Source organism: Corvus hawaiiensis, chromosome Z, assembly GCF_020740725.1.
Source record: "Corvus hawaiiensis isolate bCorHaw1 chromosome Z, bCorHaw1.pri.cur, whole genome shotgun sequence".
NCBI lineage: Eukaryota > Metazoa > Chordata > Aves > Passeriformes > Corvidae > Corvus > Corvus hawaiiensis.
In genome coordinates this window covers 199445-221542 of record NC_063255.1, presented here as the reverse complement: position 1 = coordinate 221542, position 22098 = coordinate 199445, and the positions used below count along the sequence as shown (strand labels likewise).

The 22098-nt window shown below is 53.9% G+C and overlaps 5 long non-coding RNA genes across 5 annotated transcripts; all 5 read left to right on the top strand.

The window, feature by feature from the left end:
* Window positions 1-1530: 1530 nt before the first annotated feature.
* On the top strand, window positions 1531-2717 carry LOC125319569. Its single transcript, XR_007200807.1, has 5 exons — window positions 1531-1611; window positions 1689-1790; window positions 2339-2379; window positions 2481-2522; window positions 2617-2717. It is a non-coding gene; the product is annotated as an uncharacterized LOC125319569 (long non-coding RNA).
* A 3126-nt stretch (window positions 2718-5843) lies between these two features.
* Window positions 5844-7030, top strand: LOC125319563. Its single transcript, XR_007200801.1, has 5 exons — window positions 5844-5924; window positions 6002-6103; window positions 6652-6692; window positions 6794-6835; window positions 6930-7030. It is a non-coding gene; the product is annotated as an uncharacterized LOC125319563 (long non-coding RNA).
* Window positions 7031-10161: 3131 nt separating this feature from the next.
* LOC125319646 lies at window positions 10162-11014 on the top strand. The gene is made up of 3 exons (XR_007200842.1): window positions 10162-10242; window positions 10320-10421; window positions 10961-11014. It is a non-coding gene; the product is annotated as an uncharacterized LOC125319646 (long non-coding RNA).
* A 3451-nt stretch (window positions 11015-14465) lies between these two features.
* LOC125319570 lies at window positions 14466-15652 on the top strand. Its single transcript, XR_007200808.1, has 5 exons — window positions 14466-14546; window positions 14624-14725; window positions 15274-15314; window positions 15416-15457; window positions 15552-15652. It is a non-coding gene; the product is annotated as an uncharacterized LOC125319570 (long non-coding RNA).
* Window positions 15653-18778: 3126 nt separating this feature from the next.
* Window positions 18779-19640, top strand: LOC125319648. The gene is made up of 3 exons (XR_007200843.1): window positions 18779-18859; window positions 18937-19038; window positions 19587-19640. It is a non-coding gene; the product is annotated as an uncharacterized LOC125319648 (long non-coding RNA).
* Window positions 19641-22098: the final 2458 nt, after the last annotated feature.

The window sequence follows — 22098 nt, the reverse complement described above, 5'->3', positions numbered from 1 at the left end:
AAGAGAGAACAGCCCGGTGACAGCAGGAGCTTCTCGGATGGCGAGGCGGCCTTCTTTTGCGCCCGAGGCAGACGTCTGAGAGATAAGTCAAGGCTTGTGACCCACAGATGGGGTGACAGCAGAGTGTCGAGTTGGGACTCGCCAGGAGGGATTTTTGAGTCAGGTTTGGAGGTGGGGATACCCAAGAAGGGGGCCCTTAGGCCAACATAAAGGGAAAATCTTAATTTTGATCACAATGCCCAGGTGTGCAGGGCAGAGCAGTCCTGGTGCATGTCACTTGTCTATTGTGTGTTCTCTGTCTTTTGGGCATCTCGTGTCACAGGTCTCTTGTCTTAGCCCTCTGAGCTGCTCATTGCAAAGGCTGGGCGTTATTCTTAGCATCTCTGCTCTTGGTGTTCCTCAGTGTGGTGCTGATACCATTGATCCTTTGACTCTTGAGCTTGGAACTTCATCAGAATCGCGTCTCTTTAGCAATGTTGAGTCGGGTGTCTTTTCTGGTCTTGTTCTGAGCTGCATCGACAGCTGTGCGCCACAATGATCCGTTATAGGGGATGAGGATTTGTAAGAATGCGAAGACAGCTAGAGGATTCTGCCCGTACAATTCTCGGGCATCCATCTTTGCGGTTCTTGGATTAAGCCTTTCTGTTAGCGTCCTCTTCTGCCAGGGTTCTTGGAGCCTTGTCGGCTCACCGCCGGTCTTGCCTAGGTCATCTAATTCCTCGTTCTCTTGGTCCTTGTGCTCATCTAGCCCAGAGTTTTCTCTCCTAGTTGCGTCCCCTTGTTTGTCATCTCCTGTGTCACGGGTGCCTGCTCGGGTTTGTCCCGGAGCTGCTCTGCCCTGCTGCACAGCCTGGTGTATGGATGTAATAGGACAAGGCCCGGGGACTTGAAATTTGTAGTGTAGAGTGTAGTTTGGCCTCTAGATGGTATTCCTAGATTGACACAGGATGGCTGGAGCTGTTAAGTTCTCATGCAACCCTTTGACTTTTGTCATCACTATCTTTCAGATGCAGATGGATTAAATCCATGGCAGAGCGCCCCACAGCGGGTGAGCGGGTTCCCATGGGAAGGTCAGTTACCGTTTGTGTTTGTAGGGCAAGGGTAAATGGTGGCTGTGTTCCAGAATTGTTCTTTGTCTTTATTTTTAGGAGGAAAAGCCGGATCTCAGCAGTCCATGTCAAGTGAGCGAGGTAAGCTGTGACGGGTGGAAAGAAAGTGGTTATTGCTCGGGTGCCAAGTTCTGGTGCAGCTCTTAACATCTATTGTCGTTTGTGACTTTTAGGTGGTCCGCTAGTATTACACCGACCCCCCCCCCCCCCCCCCCCTTGCTGCCCGGCCGAAGGAGCCGGCTCGCTGCCTCCGTGAGCTCTCCGCAAGTATTACCGGGACTCTGCCATGAAGCCTTGACCTTTTCCATGGGAAGGCAACGGCCGAGGAGTCGCGGTGAGTCGGGGAGGGAGGGAGGAAGGAAGAGCCAGGGTCCGCCCAAGTTTCAGCGATGCCGCATCGCTTTGTCTCCTCTTAACCCAGGTATGTGCCGCAACGATAGCGTCAGCCTGGGAGCGCAGCCGAAGCGTGCGGCCCCAAGGAGCCCGGCCCTCTTAGGAGATGGTGAGTGGAGGAACTGTCGGGTTCTGGCTGAGGTGCCACTAAGTTCACGCCTTGATGTTTGGTTCTCTTTCTTGTAGCCAACTAAGAGACAACGGCCTGGTAACGGCTGGAACTTCCCAGATGGCGAGGTGGCCTTCTTTCACACCTGATGCAGATTTGCATCCCCGGACAGCCGAGAGGTAAGTCGAGGGCTACGCCTCACAGAGGTGACGAGAGCGATGTGCTGGGTCGGGACTCGTCGGAGGGATTTTTGAATTAGCTCTGGAGACGGGGATGTCCAAGAAAGGGCCCCTTTAGGCCACATAACGGGAAAGTCTCATTTTTGATCACAATGCTGAGGCGCGTAGGACAGAACAGTCCCGGTGCGTGTCGTGTCGCTCGTCTATCGTGTGTTCTGCGTCTTTTGGGCTTCTTGTGTCGTGTGTCTTTTTCCTTTGCCCTTCGAGGTGCTGGCGGCCGTTCTTCTCACTGGGAGTTTCTCTCCGTGTTGCACCCCCGTGTTCGTCACGTCCCGTGTCACAGGGGCCAGCGTGGGTTTGGCCCGGAGCTGCTCTGCCCTGCTGCATAGTCTGGCGTTATAGGTGCGATAGGGCAAAGCCCGGGGACTTGAAATTTGTTATGTAGGCTGTAGTTGCCATCTAGATGGTATTCCTAGATTGACATAAGGTGTCTGTAGCCATTAAGTTCTTATGCAGCTCTTTGACTTTTATCATTAACTTTCTTTCAGACGCAGATCGATTATATCTGTGGCGGAGCGCTCCATACCAGGTGAGGGGGTTCCCACAGGAAGGTGAGTCACCGTTTGTGTTTGCGGGGCAAGTGTAAACGGGTGGCTATGTTCTAGCATTGTTCTCTGTCTTTGTTTTTAGGTGGTAAAGCCGGATCTTAGCAGTCAGTGTCGAGTGAGCGAGGTAAGCAGTGGCCGGTGGAAAGAAAAAGTTGTTGTTGCTTGGGCGCCAGGTTCTGGCGCAGCTCTTAGCATCTATTGTCATTTGTGCGTTTTAGGCGGTCCACTTGCATTACGCCGAACCCCCTCGCAGAACGGCCGACGGACCCGGCTCGCCGCCCTCGTGACCCCTCCGCAAGTATCGCAAAGCTCTGCGATGAAGCCCTGACCTTTTCCAGGTGAGGGTGCAGTCCGGGTAGCCTTTGGCAATGGCCGAGGAGTTGCGGCGAGTCGGGGAGGGAGGGAGGAGCGAGGGTCCACTCAGGTTTCAGCAATGCCACGTGGCCTGTCTCCTCTTACCTCAGGTATAGCCTGCGACGGTGGCATCAGCCTCGGAGCGCGGCCGAAGCGTGCAGCGTGAGGTCCCCTGCCATCTTAGGAGATGGTGAGTACAAGAATTGTAGTGGGCCACGTGCCGCTAAGTTCAGGCCTTGACAGGTTTTTTTTAATCGTAGCTGACTAAGAGACAACAGCCCGGCGACGGCAGGAGCTTCCCGGACGGTGAGCGGCCTTCTTTTGCACCCGAGGAGGATTCGCATCCCCGGATGTCCGAGAGATAAGTTGAGGGGATGCAAGCGGGGTGTCGGGTCGGGGCTCGCCGCGAGGGAATTTTGTGTCAGCTTCAGAGATGGGGATGTCTAAGAAGGGGCCCCTTTAGGCCCCCTAAAGGGAAAGTCTCCCTTTTGATCACAGCGCTGAGGCGAGCCAGGCAGAGCAGTCATAGTGCACGTTGTGTAGCTTGTCTCCTGCGTGTTCTGTCTCTACTGGGTGTCTCGTGTCTTCTGCCTTAGCCCTTCGATGTGCTTGTGGTCATTCTTCTCGCCGAGAGTTTTCTCTCCTCGTCGCTTCCCCTCGTTCGTCATCGTCTGTGTCACGGGAGCCTGTGTGGGTTTGGTCCGGAGCTCGTCTGCCCTGCTGCACAGCCTGGCCTATAGGTGTAATAGGACCGGGCCCGGGGACTTGAAATTTGTAATGTAGGGTGTAGTTTGACCTCAAGATGGTATTCCTGGATTGACACAGGATGGCTGGAGCTATTAAGTTCCTGTGCACCGCTTTGACTTTTGTCATCGCTTTCTTTCAGATGCAGACGGATTAAATCCGTGGCAGAGCCCCCTGCACCGGGTGAGGGGGTTCCCGCAGGAAGGCGAGTTACCGTTTGTGTTTGCAGGGCGAGTGTAAATGGTGGCTATGTTTACAGCATTGTTCTTTGTTTTTAGGAGGTTAAGCTGGATAGCAGCAGTCAAAGTGAGTTGAGCAAGGTAAGCGGTGAGCGGTGGAAAGAAAAAGTTGTCATTCCTTGGGTGTCAAGTTCTGGTACAGCTCTAAGCATCTGTTGTCATTTGTGTGTTTTAGGTGGTCTGCCTGTATTCTCCGAGCCTCCTTGCTGCCAGACCTGGCTCGCCACCCTTGTGAGCCCTCTGAAAATATTATGGGACTATTCGACCGAGCCTTCACTTTTTCCGTTCGAAGGGTCTTTCTGAGCAGCCTTTGGCAACGGCTGGGGAGTTGCATCGAGTCAGGGAGGAGGAGGAGGAGTGAGGGTCTGCTCAAGTCTCAGCAATGCCGCATCACCTTGTCTCCTCCTAATCAAGGTATACCTTGCAACGACAGTGTCAGTATCGGAGAGTGGCCAAAGCGTGCGGCCCGAGGACCCTGGCCCTATTAGGAGACGGTGAGTGGCGGAATTGTCGGGTTTTGGCTGAGGTGCCACTAAGTTCATGCACTGATGTTTGTTCGGTTTTCTTTGTTGTAGCCGACTAAGAGAGAACAGCCCGGTGACAGCAGGAGCTTCTCGGATGGCGAGGCGGCCTTCTTTTGCGCCCGAGGCAGACGTCTGAGAGATAAGTCAAGGCTTGTGACCCACAGATGGGGTGACAGCAGAGTGTCGAGTTGGGACTCGCCAGGAGGGATTTTTGAGTCAGGTTTGGAGGTGGGGATACCCAAGAAGGGGGCCCTTAGGCCAACATAAAGGGAAAATCTTAATTTTGATCACAATGCCCAGGTGTGCAGGGCAGAGCAGTCCTGGTGCATGTCACTTGTCTATTGTGTGTTCTCTGTCTTTTGGGCATCTCGTGTCACAGGTCTCTTGTCTTAGCCCTCTGAGCTGCTCATTGCAAACGCTGGGCGTTATTCTTAGCATCTCTGCTCTTGGTGTTCCTCAGTGTGGTGCTGATACCATTGATCCTTTGACTCTTGAGCTTGGAACTTCATCAGAATCGCGTCTCTTTAGCAACGTTGAGTCGGGTGTCTTTTCTGGTCTTGTTCTGAGCTGCATCGACAGCTGTGCGCCACAATGATCCGTTATAGGGGATGAGGATTTGTAAGAATGCGAAGACAGCTAGAGGATTCTGCCCGTACAATTCTCGGGCATCCATCTTTGCGGTTCTTGGATTAAGCCTTTCTGTTAGCGTCCTCTTCTGCCAGGGTTCTTGGAGCCTTGTCGGCTCACCGCCGGTCTTGCCTAGGTCATCTAATTCCTCGTTCTCTTGGTCCTTGTGCTCATCTAGCCCAGAGTTTTCTCTCCTAGTTGCGTCCCCTTGTTTGTCATCTCCTGTGTCACGGGTGCCTGCTCGGGTTTGTCCCGGAGCTGCTCTGCCCTGCTGCACAGCCTGGTGTATGGATGTAATAGGACAAGGCCCGGGGACTTGAAATTTGTAGTGTAGAGTGTAGTTTGGCCTCTAGATGGTATTCCTAGATTGACACAGGATGGCTGGAGCTGTTAAGTTCTCATGCAACCCTTTGACTTTTGTCATCACTATCTTTCAGATGCAGATGGATTAAATCCATGGCAGAGCGCCCCACAGCGGGTGAGCGGGTTCCCATGGGAAGGTCAGTCACCGTTTGTGTTTGTAGGGCAAGGGTAAATGGTGGCTGTGTTCCAGAATTGTTCTTTGTCTTTATTTTTAGGAGGAAAAGCCGGATCTCAGCAGTCCATGTCAAGTGAGCGAGGTAAGCTGTGACGGGTGGAAAGAAAGTGGTTATTGCTCGGGTGCCAAGTTCTGGTGCAGCTCTTAACATCTATTGTCGTTTGTGACTTTTAGGTGGTCCGCTAGTATTACACCGACCCCCCCCCCCCCCACCTTGCTGCCCGGCCGAAGGAGCCGGCTCGCTGCCTCCGTGAGCTCTCCGCAAGTATTACCGGGACTCTGCGATGAAGCCTTGACCTTTTCCATGGGAAGGCAACGGCCGAGGAGTCGCGGTGAGTCGGGGAGGGAGGGAGGAAGGAAGAGCCAGGGTCCGCCCAAGTTTCAGCGATGCCGCATCGCTTTGTCTCCTCTTAACCCAGGTATGTGCCGCAACGATAGCGTCAGCCTGGGAGCGCAGCCGAAGCGTGCGGCCCCAAGGAGCCCGGCCCTCTTAGGAGATGGTGAGTGGAGGAACTGTCGGGTTCTGGCTGAGGTGCCACTAAGTTCACGCCTTGATGTTTGGTTCTCTTTCTTGTAGCCAACTAAGAGACAACGGCCTGGTAACGGCTGGAACTTCCCAGATGGCGAGGTGGCCTTCTTTCACACCTGATGCAGATTTGCATCCCCGGACAGCCGAGAGGTAAGTCGAGGGCTACGCCTCACAGAGGTGACGAGAGCGATGTGCTGGGTCGGGACTCGTCGGAGGGATTTTTGAATTAGCTCTGGAGACGGGGATGTCCAAGAAAGGGCCCCTTTAGGCCACATAACGGGAAAGTCTCATTTTTGATCACAATGCTGAGGCGCATAGGACAGAACAGTCCCGGTGCGTGTCGTGTCGCTCGTCTATCGTGTGTTCTGCGTCTTTTGGGCTTCTTGTGTCGTGTGTCTTTTTCCTTTGCCCTTCGAGGTGCTGGCGGCCGTTCTTCTCACTGGGAGTTTCTCTCCGTGTTGCACCCCCGTGTTCGTCACGTCCCGTGTCACAGGGGCCAGCGTGGGTTTGGCCCGGAGCTGCTCTGCCCTGCTGCATAGTCTGGCGTTATAGGTGCGATAGGGCAAAGCCCGGGGACTTGAAATTTGTTATGTAGGCTGTAGTTGCCATCTAGGTGGTATTCCTAGATTGACGTAAGGTGTCTGTAGCCATTAAGTTCTCATGCAGCTCTTTGACTTTTATCATTAACTTTCTTTCAGACGCAGATCGATTATATCTGTGGCGGAGCGCTCCATACCAGGTGAGGGGGTTCCCACAGGAAGGTGAGTCACCGTTTGTGTTTGCGGGGCAAGCGTAAACGGGTGGCTATGTTCTAGCATTGTTCTCTGTCTTTGTTTTTAGGTGGTAAAGCCGGATCTTAGCAGTCAGTGTCGAGTGAGCGAGGTAAGCAGTGGCCGGTGGAAAGAAAAAGTTGTTGTTGCTTGGGCGCCAGGTTCTGGCGCAGCTCTTAGCATCTATTGTCATTTGTGCGTTTTAGGCGGTCCACTTGCATTACGCCGAACCCCCTCGCAGAACGGCCGACGGACCCGGCTCGCCGCCCTCGTGACCCCTCCGCAAGTATCGCAAAGCTCTGCGATGAAGCCCTGACCTTTTCCAGGTGAGGGTGCAGTCCGGGTAGCCTTTGGCAATGGCCGAGGAGTTGCGGCGAGTCGGGGAGGGAGGGAGGAGCGAGGGTCCACTCAGGTTTCAGCAATGCCACGTGGCCTGTCTCCTCTTACCTCAGGTATAGCCTGCGACGGTGGCATCAGCCTCGGAGCGCGGCCGAAGCGTGCAGCGTGAGGTCCCCTGCCATCTTAGGAGATGGTGAGTACAAGAATTGTAGTGGGCCACGTGCCGCTAAGTTCAGGCCTTGACAGGTTTTTTTTAATCGTAGCTGACTAAGAGACAACAGCCCGGCGACGGCAGGAGCTTCCCGGACGGTGAGCGGCCTTCTTTTGCACCCGAGGAGGATTCGCATCCCCGGATGTCCGAGAGATAAGTTGAGGGGATGCAAGCGGGGTGTCGGGTCGGGGCTCGCCGCGAGGGAATTTTGTGTCAGCTTCAGAGATGGGGATGTCTAAGAAGGGGCCCCTTTAGGCCCCCTAAAGGGAAAGTCTCCCTTTTGATCACAGCGCTGAGGCGAGCCAGGCAGAGCAGTCATAGTGCACGTTGTGTAGCTTGTCTCCTGCGTGTTCTGTCTCTACTGGGTGTCTCGTGTCTTCTGCCTTAGCCCTTCGATGTGCTTGTGGTCATTCTTCTCGCCGAGAGTTTTCTCTCCTCGTCGCTTCCCCTCGTTCGTCATCGTCTGTGTCACGGGTGCCTGTGTGGGTTTGGTCCGGAGCTCGTCTGCCCTGCTGCACAGCCTGGCCTATAGGTGTAATAGGACCGGGCCCGGGGACTTGAAATTTGTAATGTAGGGTGTAGTTTGACCTCAAGATGGTATTCCTGGATTGACACAGGATGGCTGGAGCTATTAAGTTCCTGTGCACCGCTTTGACTTTTGTCATCGCTTTCTTTCAGATGCAGACGGATTAAATCCGTGGCAGAGCCCCCTGCACCGGGTGAGGGGGTTCCCGCAGGAAGGCGAGTTACCGTTTGTGTTTGCAGGGCGAGTGTAAATGGTGGCTATGTTTACAGCATTGTTCTTTGTTTTTAGGAGGTTAAGCTGGATAGCAGCAGTCAAAGTGAGTTGAGCAAGGTAAGCGGTGAGCGGTGGAAAGAAAAAGTTGTCATTCCTTGGGTGTCAAGTTCTGGTACAGCTCTAAGCATCTGTTGTCATTTGTGTGTTTTAGGTGGTCTGCCTGTATTCTCCGAGCCTCCTTGCTGCCAGACCTGGCTCGCCACCCTTGTGAGCCCTCTGAAAATATTATGGGACTATTCGACCGAGCCTTCACTTTTTCCGTTCGAAGGGTCTTTCTGAGCAGCCTTTGGCAACGGCTGGGGAGTTGCATCGAGTCAGGGAGGAGGAGGAGGAGTGAGGGTCTGCTCAAGTCTCAGCAATGCCGCATCACCTTGTCTCCTCCTAATCAAGGTATACCTTGCAACGACAGTGTCAGTATCGGAGAGTGGCCAAAGCGTGCGGCCCGAGGACCCTGGCCCTATTAGGAGACGGTGAGTGGCGGAATTGTCGGGTTTTGGCTGAGGTGCCACTAAGTTCATGCACTGATGTTTGTTCGGTTTTCTTTGTTGTAGCCGACTAAGAGAGAACAGCCCGGTGACAGCAGGAGCTTCTCGGATGGCGAGGCGGCCTTCTTTTGCGCCCGAGGCAGACGTCTGAGAGATAAGTCAAGGCTTGTGACCCACAGATGGGGTGACAGCAGAGTGTCGAGTTGGGACTCGCCAGGAGGGATTTTTGAGTCAGGTTTGGAGGTGGGGATACCCAAGAAGGGGGCCCTTAGGCCAACATAAAGGGAAAATCTTAATTTTGATCACAATGCCCAGGTGTGCAGGGCAGAGCAGTCCTGGTGCATGTCACTTGTCTATTGTGTGTTCTCTGTCTTTTGGGCATCTCGTGTCACAGGTCTCTTGTCTTAGCCCTCTGAGCTGCTCATTGCAAAGGCTGGGCGTTATTCTTAGCATCTCTGCTCTTGGTGTTCCTCAGTGTGGTGCTGATACCATTGATCCTTTGACTCTTGAGCTTGGAACTTCATCAGAATCGCGTCTCTTTAGCAACGTTGAGTCGGGTGTCTTTTCTGGTCTTGTTCTGAGCTGCATCGACAGCTGTGCGCCACAATGATCCGTTATAGGGGATGAGGATTTGTAAGAATGCGAAGACAGCTAGAGGATTCTGCCCGTACAATTCTCGGGCATCCATCTTTGCGGTTCTTGGATTAAGCCTTTCTGTTAGCGTCCTCTTCTGCCAGGGTTCTTGGAGCCTTGTCGGCTCACCGCCGGTCTTGCCTAGGTCATCTAATTCCTCGTTCTCTTGGTCCTTGTGCTCATCTAGCCCAGAGTTTTCTCTCCTAGTTGCGTCCCCTTGTTTGTCATCTCCTGTGTCACGGGTGCCTGCTCGGGTTTGTCCCGGAGCTGCTCTGCCCTGCTGCACAGCCTGGTGTATGGATGTAATAGGACAAGGCCCGGGGACTTGAAATTTGTAGTGTAGAGTGTAGTTTGGCCTCTAGATGGTATTCCTAGATTGACACAGGATGGCTGGAGCTGTTAAGTTCTTATGCAACCCTTTGACTTTTGTCATCACTATCTTTCAGATGCAGATGGATTAAATCCATGGCAGAGCGCCCCACAGCGGGTGAGCGGGTTCCCATGGGAAGGTCAGTCACCGTTTGTGTTTGTAGGGCAAGGGTAAATGGTGGCTGTGTTCCAGAATTGTTCTTTGTCTTTATTTTTAGGAGGAAAAGCCGGATCTCAGCAGTCCATGTCAAGTGAGCGAGGTAAGCCGTGACGGGTGGAAAGAAAGTGGTTATTGCTCGGGTGCCAAGTTCTGGTGCAGCTCTTAACATCTATTGTCGTTTGTGACTTTTAGGTGGTCCGCTAGTATTACACCGACACCCCCCCCCCCCCCCCCCCCTTGCTGCCCGGCCGAAGGAGCCGGCTCGCTGCCTCCGTGAGCTCTCCGCAAGTATTACCGGGACTCTGCGATGAAGCCTTGACCTTTTCCATGGGAAGGCAACGGCCGAGGAGTCGCGGTGAGTCGGGGAGGGAGGGAGGAAGGAAGAGCCAGGGTCCGCTCAAGTTTCAGCGATGCCGCATCGCTTTGTCTCCTCTTAACCCAGGTATGTGCCGCAACGATAGCGTCAGCCTGGGAGCGCAGCCGAAGCGTGCGGCCCCAAGGAGCCCGGCCCTCTTAGGAGATGGTGAGTGGAGGAACTGTCGGGTTCTGGCTGAGGTGCCACTAAGTTCACGCCTTGATGTTTGGTTCTCTTTCTTGTAGCCAACTAAGAGACAACGGCCTGGTAACGGCTGGAACTTCCCAGATGGCGAGGTGGCCTTCTTTCACACCTGATGCAGATTTGCATCCCCGGACAGCCGAGAGGTAAGTCGAGGGCTACGCCTGACGAGAGCGATGTGCTGGGTCAGGACTCGTCGGAGGGATTTTTGAATTAGCTCTGGAGACGGGGATGTCCAAGAAAGGGCCCCTTTAGGCCACATAACGGGAAAGTCTCATTTTTGATCACAATGCTGAGGCGCGTAGGACAGAACAGTCCCGGTGCGTGTCGTGTCGCTCGTCTATCGTGTGTTCTGCGTCTTTTGGGCTTCTTGTGTCGTGTGTCTTTTTCCTTTGCCCTTCGAGGTGCTGGCGGCCGTTCTTCTCACTGGGAGTTTCTCTCCGTGTTGCACCCCCGTGTTCGTCACGTCCCGTGTCACAGGGGCCAGCGTGGGTTTGGCCCGGAGCTGCTCTGCCCTGCTGCATAGTCTGGCGTTATAGGTGCGATAGGGCAAAGCCCGGGGACTTGAAATTTGTTATGTAGGCTGTAGTTGCCATCTAGATGGTATTCCTAGATTGACGTAAGGTGTCTGTAGCCATTAAGTTCTCATGCAGCTCTTTGACTTTTATCATTAACTTTCTTTCAGACGCAGATCGATTATATCTGTGGCGGAGCGCTCCATACCAGGTGAGGGGGTTCCCACAGGAAGGTGAGTCACCGTTTGTGTTTGCGGGGCAAGTGTAAACGGGTGGCTATGTTCTAGCATTGTTCTCTGTCTTTGTTTTTAGGTGGTAAAGCTGGATCTTAGCAGTCAGTGTCGAGTGAGCGAGGTAAGCAGTGGCCGGTGGAAAGAAAAAGTTGTTGTTGCTTGGGCGCCAGGTTCTGGCGCAGCTCTTAGCATCTATTGTCATTTGTGCGTTTTAGGCGGTCCACTTGCATTACGCCGAACCCCCTCGCAGAACGGCCGACGGACCCGGCTCGCCGCCCTCGTGACCCCTCCGCAAGTATCGCAAAGCTCTGCGATGAAGCCCTGACCTTTTCCAGGTGAGGGTGCAGTCCGGGTAGCCTTTGGCAATGGCCGAGGAGTTGCGGCGAGTCGGGGAGGGAGGGAGGAGCGAGGGTCCACTCAGGTTTCAGCAATGCCACGTGGCCTGTCTCCTCTTACCTCAGGTATAGCCTGCGACGGTGGCATCAGCCTCAGAGCGCGGCCGAAGCGTGCAGCGTGAGGTCCCCTGCCATCTTAGGAGATGGTGAGTACAAGAATTGTAGTGGGCCACGTGCCGCTAAGTTCAGGCCTTGACAGGTTTTTTTTAATCGTAGCCGACTAAGAGACAACAGCCCGGCGACGGCAGGAGCTTCCCGGACGGTGAGCGGCCTTCTTTTGCACCCGAGGAGGATTCGCATCCCCGGATGTCCGAGAGATAAGTTGAGGGGATGCAAGCGGGGTGTCGGGTCGGGGCTCGCCGCGAGGGAATTTTGTGTCAGCTTCAGAGATGGGGATGTCTAAGAAGGGGCCCCTTTAGGCCCCCTAAAGGGAAAGTCTCCCTTTTGATCACAGCGCTGAGGCGAGCCAGGCAGAGCAGTCATAGTGCACGTTGTGTAGCTTGTCTCCTGCGTGTTCTGTCTCTACTGGGTGTCTCGTGTCTTCTGCCTTAGCCCTTCGATGTGCTTGTGGTCATTCTTCTCGCCGAGAGTTTTCTCTCCTCGTCGCTTCCCCTCGTTCGTCATCATCTGTGTCACGGGTGCCTGTGTGGGTTTGGTCCGGAGCTCGTCTGCCCTGCTGCACAGCCTGGCCTATAGGTGTAATAGGACCGGGCCCGGGGACTTGAAATTTGTAATGTAGGGTGTAGTTTGACCTCAAGATGGTATTCCTGGATTGACACAGGATGGCTGGAGCTATTAAGTTCCTGTGCACCGCTTTGACTTTTGTCATCGCTTTCTTTCAGATGCAGACGGATTAAATCCGTGGCAGAGCCCCCTGCACCGGGTGAGGGGGTTCCCGCAGGAAGGCGAGTTACCGTTTGTGTTTGCAGGGCGAGTGTAAATGGTGGCTATGTTTACAGCATTGTTCTTTGTTTTTAGGAGGTTAAGCTGGATAGCAGCAGTCAAAGTGAGTTGAGCAAGGTAAGCGGTGAGCGGTGGAAAGAAAAAGTTGTCATTCCTTGGGTGTCAAGTTCTGGTACAGCTCTAAGCATCTGTTGCCATTTGTGTGTTTTAGGTGGTCTGCCTGTATTCTCCGAGCCTCCTTGCTGCCAGACCTGGCTCGCCACCCTTGTGAGCCCTCTGAAAATATTATGGGACTATTCGACCGAGCCTTCACTTTTTCCGTTCGAAGGGTCTTTCTGAGCAGCCTTTGGCAACGGCTGGGGAGTTGCATCGAGTCAGGGAGGAGGAGGAGGAGTGAGGGTCTGCTCAAGTCTCAGCAATGCCGCATCACCTTGTCTCCTCCTAATCAAGGTATACCTTGCAACGACAGTGTCAGTATCGGAGAGTGGCCAAAGCGTGCGGCCCGAGGACCCTGGCCCTATTAGGAGACGGTGAGTGGCGGAATTGTCGGGTTTTGGCTGAGGTGCCACTAAGTTCATGCACTGATGTTTGTTCGGTTTTCTTTGTTGTAGCCGACTAAGAGAGAACAGCCCGGTGACAGCAGGAGCTTCTCGGATGGCGAGGCGGCCTTCTTTTGCGCCCGAGGCAGACGTCTGAGAGATAAGTCAAGGCTTGTGACCCACAGATGGGGTGACAGCAGAGTGTCGAGTTGGGACTCGCCAGGAGGGATTTTTGAGTCAGGTTTGGAGGTGGGGATACCCAAGAAGGGGGCCCTTAGGCCAACATAAAGGGAAAATCTTAATTTTGATCACAATGCCCAGGTGTGCAGGGCAGAGCAGTCCTGGTGCATGTCACTTGTCTATTGTGTGTTCTCTGTCTTTTGGGCATCTCGTGTCACAGGTCTCTTGTCTTAGCCCTCTGAGCTGCTCATTGCAAAGGCTGGGCGTTATTCTTAGCATCTCTGCTCTTGGTGTTCCTCAGTGTGGTGCTGATACCATTGATCCTTTGACTCTTGAGCTTGGAACTTCATCAGAATCGCGTCTCTTTAGCAACGTTGAGTCGGGTGTCTTTTCTGGTCTTGTTCTGAGCTGCATCGACAGCTGTGCGCCACAATGATCCGTTATAGGGGATGAGGATTTGTAAGAATGCGAAGACAGCTAGAGGATTCTGCCCGTACAATTCTCGGGCATCCATCTTTGCGGTTCTTGGATTAAGCCTTTCTGTTAGCGTCCTCTTCTGCCAGGGTTCTTGGAGCCTTGTCGGATCACCGCCGGTCTTGCCTAGGTCATCTAATTCCTCGTTCTCTTGGTCCTTGTGCTCATCTAGCCCAGAGTTTTCTCTCCTAGTTGCGTCCCCTTGTTTGTCATCTCCTGTGTCACGGGTGCCTGCTCGGGTTTGTCCCGGAGCTGCTCTGCCCTGCTGCACAGCCTGGTGTACGGATGTAATAGGACAAGGCCCGGGGACTTGAAATTTGTAGTGTAGAGTGTAGTTTGGCCTCTAGATGGTATTCCTAGATTGACACAGGATGGCTGGAGCTGTTAAGTTCTTATGCAACCCTTTGACTTTTGTCATCACTATCTTTCAGATGCAGATGGATTAAATCCATGGCAGAGCGCCCCACAGCGGGTGAGCAGGTTCCCATGGGAAGGTCAGTCACCGTTTGTGTTTGTAGGGCAAGGGTAAATGGTGGCTGTGTTCCAGAATTGTTCTTTGTCTTTATTTTTAGGAGGAAAAGCCAGATCTCAGCAGTCCATGTCAAGTGAGCGAGGTAAGCCGTGACGGGTGGAAAGAAAGTGGTTATTGCTCGGGTGCCAAGTTCTGGTGCAGCTCTTAACATCTATTGTCGTTTGTGACTTTTAGGTGGTCCGCTAGTATTACACCGACCCCCCCCCCCCCGCCCTTGCTGCCCGGCCGAAGGAGCCGGCTCGCTGCCTCCGTGAGCTCTCCGCAAGTATTACCGGGACTCTGCGATGAAGCCTTGACCTTTTCCATGGGAAGGCAACGGCCGAGGAGTCGCGGTGAGTCGGGGAGGGAGGGAGGAAGGAAGAGCCAGGGTCCGCTCAAGTTTCAGCGATGCCGCATCGCTTTGTCTCCTCTTAACCCAGGTATGTGCCGCAACGATAGCGTCAGCCTGGGAGCGCAGCCGAAGCGTGCGGCCCCAAGGAGCCCGGCCCTCTTAGGAGATGGTGAGTGGAGGAACTGTCGGGTTCTGGCTGAGGTGCCACTAAGTTCACGCCTTGATGTTTGGTTCTCTTTCTTGTAGCCAACTAAGAGACAACGGCCTGGTAACGGCTGGAACTTCCCAGATGGCGAGGTGGCCTTCTTTCACACCTGATGCAGATTTGCATCCCCGGACAGCCGAGAGGTAAGTCGAGGGCTACGCCTCACAGAGGTGACGAGAGCGATGTGCTGGGTCGGGACTCGTCGGAGGGATTTTTGAATTAGCTCTGGAGACGGGGATGTCCAAGAAAGGGCCCCTTTAGGCCACATAACGGGAAAGTCTCATTTTTGATCACAATGCTGAGGCGCGTAGGACAGAACAGTCCCGGTGCGTGTCGTGTCGCTCGTCTATCGTGTGTTCTGCGTCTTTTGGGCTTCTTGTGTCGTGTGTCTTTTTCCTTTGCCCTTCGAGGTGCTGGCGGCCGTTCTTCTCACTGGGAGTTTCTCTCCGTGTTGCACACCCGTGTTCGTCACGTCCCGTGTCACAGGGGCCAGCGTGGGTTTGGCCCGGAGCTGCTCTGCCCTGCTGCATAGTCTGGCGTTATAGGTGCGATAGGGCAAAGCCCGGGGACTTGAAATTTGTTATGTAGGCTGTAGTTGCCATCTAGATGGTATTCCTAGATTGACATAAGGTGTCTGTAGCCATTAAGTTCTTATGCAGCTCTTTGACTTTTATCATTAACTTTCTTTCAGACGCAGATCGATTATATCTGTGGCGGAGCGCTCCATACCAGGTGAGGGGGTTCCCACAGGAAGGTGAGTCACCGTTTGTGTTTGCGGGGCAAGTGTAAACGGGTGGCTATGTTCTAGCATTGTTCTCTGTCTTTGTTTTTAGGTGGTAAAGCCGGATCTTAGCAGTCAGTGTCGAGTGAGCGAGGTAAGCAGTGGCCGGTGGAAAGAAAAAGTTGTTGTTGCTTGGGCGCCAGGTTCTGGCGCAGCTCTTAGCATCTATTGTCATTTGTGCGTTTTAGGCGGTCCACTTGCATTACGCCGAACCCCCTCGCAGAACGGCCGACGGACCCGGCTCGCCGCCCTCGTGACCCCTCCGCAAGTATCGCAAAGCTCTGCGATGAAGCCCTGACCTTTTCCAGGTGAGGGTGCAGTCCGGGTAGCCTTTGGCAATGGCCGAGGAGTTGCGGCGAGTCGGGGAGGGAGGGAGGAGCGAGGGTCCACTCAGGTTTCAGCAATGCCACGTGGCCTGTCTCCTCTTACCTCAGGTATAGCCTGCGACGGTGGCATCAGCCTCGGAGCGCGGCCGAAGCGTGCAGCGTGAGGTCCCCTGCCATCTTAGGAGATGGTGAGTACAAGAATTGTAGTGGGCCACGTGCCGCTAAGTTCAGGCCTTGACAGGTTTTTTTTAATCGTAGCTGACTAAGAGACAACAGCCCGGCGACGGCAGGAGCTTCCCGGACGGTGAGCGGCCTTCTTTTGCACCCGAGGAGGATTCGCATCCCCGGATGTCCGAGAGATAAGTTGAGGGGATGCAAGCGGGGTGTCGGGTCGGGGCTCGCCGCGAGGGAATTTTGTGTCAGCTTCAGAGATGGGGATGTCTAAGAAGGGGCCCCTTTAGGCCCCCTAAAGGGAAAGTCTCCCTTTTGATCACAGCGCTGAGGCGAGCCAGGCAGAGCAGTCATAGTGCACGTTGTGTAGCTTGTCTCCTGCGTGTTCTGTCTCTACTGGGTGTCTCGTGTCTTCTGCCTTAGCCCTTCGATGTGCTTGTGGTCATTCTTCTCGCCGAGAGTTTTCTCTCCTCGTCGCTTCCCCTCGTTCGTCATCGTCTGTGTCACGGGTGCCTGTGTGGGTTTGGTCCGGAGCTCGTCTGCCCTGCTGCACAGCCTGGCCTATAGGTGTAATAGGACCGGGCCCGGGGACTTGAAATTTGTAATGTAGGGTGTAGTTTGACCTCAAGATGGTATTCCTGGATTGACACAGGATGGCTGGAGCTATTAAGTTCCTGTGCACCGCTTTGACTTTTGTCATCGCTTTCTTTCAGATGCAGACGGATTAAATCCGTGGCAGAGCCCCCTGCACCGGGTGAGGGGGTTCCCGCAGGAAGGCGAGTTACCGTTTGTGTTTGCAGGGCGAGTGTAAATGGTGGCTATGTTTACAGCATTGTTCTTTGTTTTTAGGAGGTTAAGCTGGATAGCAGCAGTCAAAGTGAGTTGAGCAAGGTAAGCGGTGAGTGGTGGAAAGAAAAAGTTGTCATTCCTTGGGTGTCAAGTTCTGGTACAGCTCTAAGCATCTGTTGCCATTTGTGTGTTTTAGGTGGTCTGCCTGTATTCTCCGAGCCTCCTTGCTGCCAGACCTGGCTCGCCACCCTTGTGAGCCCTCTGAAAATATTATGGGACTATTCGACCGAGCCTTCACTTTTTCCGTTCGAAGGGTCTTTCTGAGCAGCCTTTGGCAACGGCTGGGGAGTTGCATCGAGTCAGGGAGGAGGAGGAGGAGTGAGGGTCTGCTCAAGTCTCAGCAATGCCGCATCACCTTGTCTCCTCCTAATCAAGGTATACCTTGCAACGACAGTGTCAGTATCGGAGAGTGGCCAAAGCGTGCGGCCCGAGGACCCTGGCCCTATTAGGAGACGGTGAGTGGCGGAATTGTCGGGTTTTGGCTGAGGTGCCACTAAGTTCATGCACTGATGTTTGTTCGGTTTTCTTTGTTGTAGCCGACTAAGAGAGAACAGCCCGGTGACAGCAGGAGCTTCTCGGATGGCGAGGCGGCCTTCTTTTGCGCCCGAGGCAGACGTCTGAGAGATAAGTCAAGGCTTGTGACCCACAGATGGGGTGACAGCAGAGTGTCGAGTTGGGACTCGCCAGGAGGGATTTTTGAGTCAGGTTTGGAGGTGGGGATACCCAAGAAGGGGGCCCTTAGGCCAACATAAAGGGAAAATCTTAATTTTGATCACAATGCCCAGGTGTGCAGGGCAGAGCAGTCCTGGTGCATGTCACTTGTCTATTGTGTGTTCTCTGTCTTTTGGGCATCTCGTGTCACAGGTCTCTTGTCTTAGCCCTCTGAGCTGCTCATTGCAAAGGCTGGGCGTTATTCTTAGCATCTCTGCTCTTGGTGTTCCTCAGTGTGGTGCTGATACCATTGATCCTTTGACTCTTGAGCTTGGAACTTCATCAGAATCGCGTCTCTTTAGCAATGTTGAGTCGGGTGTCTTTTCTGGTCTTGTTCTGAGCTGCATCGACAGCTGTGCGCCACAATGATCCGTTATAGGGGATGAGGATTTGTAAGAATGCGAAGACAGCTAGAGGATTCTGCCCGTACAATTCTCGGGCATCCATCTTTGCGGTTCTTGGATTAAGCCTTTCTGTTAGCGTCCTCTTCTGCCAGGGTTCTTGGAGCCTTGTCGGCTCACCGCCGGTCTTGCCTAGGTCATCTAATTCCTCGTTCTCTTGGTCCTTGTGCTCATCTAGCCCAGAGTTTTCTCTCCTAGTTGCGTCCCCTTGTTTGTCATCTCCTGTGTCACGGGTGCCTGCTCGGGTTTGTCCCGGAGCTGCTCTGCCCTGCTGCACAGCCTGGTGTATGGATGTAATAGGACAAGGCCCGGGGACTTGAAATTTGTAGTGTAGAGTGTAGTTTGGCCTCTAGATGGTATTCCTAGATTGACACAGGATGGCTGGAGCTGTTAAGTTCTTATGCAACCCTTTGACTTTTGTCATCACTATCTTTCAGATGCAGATGGATTAAATCCATGGCAGAGCGCCCCACAGCGGGTGAGCGGGTTCCCATGGGAAGGTCAGTCACCGTTTGTGTTTGTAGGGCAAGGGTAAATGGTGGCTGTGTTCCAGAATTGTTCTTTGTCTTTATTTTTAGGAGGAAAAGCCAGATCTCAGCAGTCCATGTCAAGTGAGCGAGGTAAGCCGTGACGGGTGGAAAGAAAGTGGTTATTGCTCGGGTGCCAAGTTCTGGTGCAGCTCTTAACATCTATTGTCGTTTGTGACTTTTAGGTGGTCCGCTAGTATTACACCGACCCCCCCCCCCCCCGCCTTGCTGCCCGGCCGAAGGAGCTGGCTCGCTGCCTCCGTGAGCTCTCCGCAAGTATTACCGGGACTCTGCGATGAAGCCTTGACCTTTTCCATGGGAAGGCAACGGCCGAGGAGTCGCGGTGAGTCGGGGAGGGAGGGAGGAAGGAAGAGCCAGGGTCCGCTCAAGTTTCAGCGATGCCGCATCGCTTTGTCTCCTCTTAACCCAGGTATGTGCCGCAACGATAGCGTCAGCCTGGGAGCGCAGCCGAAGCGTGCGGCCCCAAGGAGCCCGGCCCTCTTAGGAGATGGTGAGTGGAGGAACTGTCGGGTTCTGGCTGAGGTGCCACTAAGTTCACGCCTTGATGTTTGGTTCTCTTTCTTGTAGCCAACTAAGAGACAACGGCCTGGTAACGGCTGGAACTTCCCAGATGGCGAGGTGGCCTTCTTTCACACCTGATGCAGATTTGCATCCCCGGACAGCCGAGAGGTAAGTCGAGGGCTACGCCTCACAGAGGTGACGAGAGCGATGTGCTGGGTCGGGACTCGTCGGAGGGATTTTTGAATTAGCTCTGGAGACGGGGATGTCCAAGAAAGGGCCCCTTTAGGCCACATAACGGGAAAGTCTCATTTTTGATCACAATGCTGAGGCGCGTAGGACAGAACAGTCCCGGTGCGTGTCGTGTCGCTCGTCTATCGTGTGTTCTGCGTCTTTTGGGCTTCTTGTGTCGTGTGTCTTTTTCCTTTGCCCTTCGAGGTGCTGGCGGCCGTTCTTCTCACTGGGAGTTTCTCTCCGTGTTGCACCCCCGTGTTCGTCACGTCCCGTGTCACAGGGGCCAGCGTGGGTTTGGCCCGGAGCTGCTCTGCCCTGCTGCATAGTCTGGCGTTATAGGTGCGATAGGGCAAAGCCCGGGGACTTGAAATTTGTTATGTAGGCTGTAGTTGCCATCTAGATGGTATTCCTAGATTGACATAAGGTGTCTGTAGCCATTAAGTTCTTATGCAGCTCTTTGACTTTTATCATTAACTTTCTTTCAGACGCAGATCGATTATATCTGTGGCGGAGCGCTCCATACCAGGTGAGGGGGTTCCCACAGGAAGGTGAGTCACCGTTTGTGTTTGCGGGGCAAGTGTAAACGGGTGGCTATGTTCTAGCATTGTTCTCTGTCTTTGTTTTTAGGTGGTAAAGCTGGATCTTAGCAGTCAGTGTCGAGTGAGCGAGGTAAGCAGTGGCCGGTGGAAAGAAAAAGTTGTTGTTGCTTGGGCGCCAGGTTCTGGCGCAGCTCTTAGCATCTATTGTCATTTGTGCGTTTTAGGCGGTCCACTTGCATTACGCCGAACCCCCTCGCAGAACGGCCGACGGACCCGGCTCGCCGCCCTCGTGACCCCTCCGCAAGTATCGCAAAGCTCTGCGATGAAGCCCTGACCTTTTCCAGGTGAGGGTGCAGTCCGGGTAGCCTTTGGCAATGGCCGAGGAGTTGCGGCGAGTCGGGGAGGGAGGGAGGAGCGAGGGTCCACTCAGGTTTCAGCAATGCCACATGGCCTGTCTCCTCTTACCTCAGGTATAGCCTGCGACGGTGGCATCAGCCTCGGAGCGCGGCCGAAGCGTGCAGCGTGAGGTCCCCTGCCATCTTAGGAGATGGTGAGTACAAGAATTGTAGTGGGCCACGTGCCGCTAAGTTCAGGCCTTGACAGGTTTTTTTTAATCGTAGCTGACTAAGAGACAACAGCCCGGCGACGGCAGGAGCTTCCCGGACGGTGAGCGGCCTTCTTTTGCACCCGAGGAGGATTCGCATCCCCGGATGTCCGAGAGATAAGTTGAGGGGATGCAAGCGGGGTGTCGGGTCGGGGCTCGCCGCGAGGGAATTTTGTGTCAGCTTCAGAGATGGGGATGTCTAAGAAGGGGCCCCTTTAGGCCCCCTAAAGGGAAAGTCTCCCTTTTGATCACAGCGCTGAGGCGAGCCAGGCAGAGCAGTCATAGTGCACGTTGTGTAGCTTGTCTCCTGCGTGTTCTGTCTCTACTGGGTGTCTCGTGTCTTCTGCCTTAGCCCTTCGATGTGCTTGTGGTCATTCTTCTCGCCGAGAGTTTTCTCTCCTCGTCGCTTCCCCTCGTTCGTCATCGTCTGTGTCACGGGTGCCTGTGTGGGTTTGGTCCGGAGCTCGTCTGCCCTGCTGCACAGCCTGGCCTATAGGTGTAATAGGACCGGGCCCGGGGACTTGAAATTTGTAATGTAGGGTGTAGTTTGACCTCAAGATGGTATTCCTGGATTGACACAGGATGGCTGGAGCTATTAAGTTCCTGTGCACCGCTTTGACTTTTGTCATCGCTTTCTTTCAGATGCAGACGGATTAAATCCGTGGCAGAGCCCCCTGCACCGGGTGAGGGGGCTCCCGCAGGAAGGCGAGTTACCGTTTGTGTTTGCAGGGCGAGTGTAAATGGTGGCTATGTTTACAGCATTGTTCTTTGTTTTTAGGAGGTTAAGCTGGATAGCAGCAGTCAAAGTGAGTTGAGCAAGGTAAGCGGTGAGTGGTGGAAAGAAAAAGTTGTCATTCCTTGGGTGTCAAGTTCTGGTACAGCTCTAAGCATCTGTTGCCATTTGTGTGTTTTAGGTGGTCTGCCTGTATTCTCCGAGCCTCCTTGCTGCCAGACCTGGCTCGCCACCCTTGTGAGCCCTCTGAAAATATTATGGGACTATTCGACCGAGCCTTCACTTTTTCCGTTCAAAGGGTCTTTCTGAGCAGCCTTTGGCAACGGCTGGGGAGTTGCATCGAGTCAGGGAGGAGGAGGAGGAGTGAGGGTCTGCTCAAGTCTCAGCAATGCCGCATCACCTTGTCTCCTCCTAATCAAGGTATACCTTGCAACGACAGTGTCAGTATCGGAGAGTGGCCAAAGCGTGCGGCCCGAGGACCCTGGCCCTATTAGGAGACGGTGAGTGGCGGAATTGTCGGGTTTTGGCTGAGGTGCCACTAAGTTCATGCACTGATGTTTGTTCGGTTTTCTTTGTTGTAGCCGACTAAGAGAGAACAGCCCGGTGACAGCAGGAGCTTCTCGGATGGCGAGGCGGCCTTCTTTTGCGCCCGAGGCAGACGTCTGAGAGATAAGTCAAGGCTTGTGACCCACAGATGGGGTGACAGCAGAGTGTCGAGTTGGGACTCGCCAGGAGGGATTTTTGAGTCAGGTTTGGAGGTGGGGATACCCAAGAAGGGGGCCCTTAGGCCAACATAAAGGGAAAATCTTAATTTTGATCACAATGCCCAGGTGTGCAGGGCAGAGCAGTCCTGGTGCATGTCACTTGTCTATTGTGTGTTCTCTGTCTTTTGGGCATCTCGTGTCACAGGTCTCTTGTCTTAGCCCTCTGAGCTGCTCATTGCAAACGCTGGGCGTTATTCTTAGCATCTCTGCTCTTGGTGTTCCTCAGTGTGGTGCTGATACCATTGATCCTTTGACTCTTGAGCTTGGAACTTCATCAGAATCGCGTCTCTTTAGCAACGTTGAGTCGGGTGTCTTTTCTGGTCTTGTTCTGAGCTGCATCGACAGCTGTGCGCCACA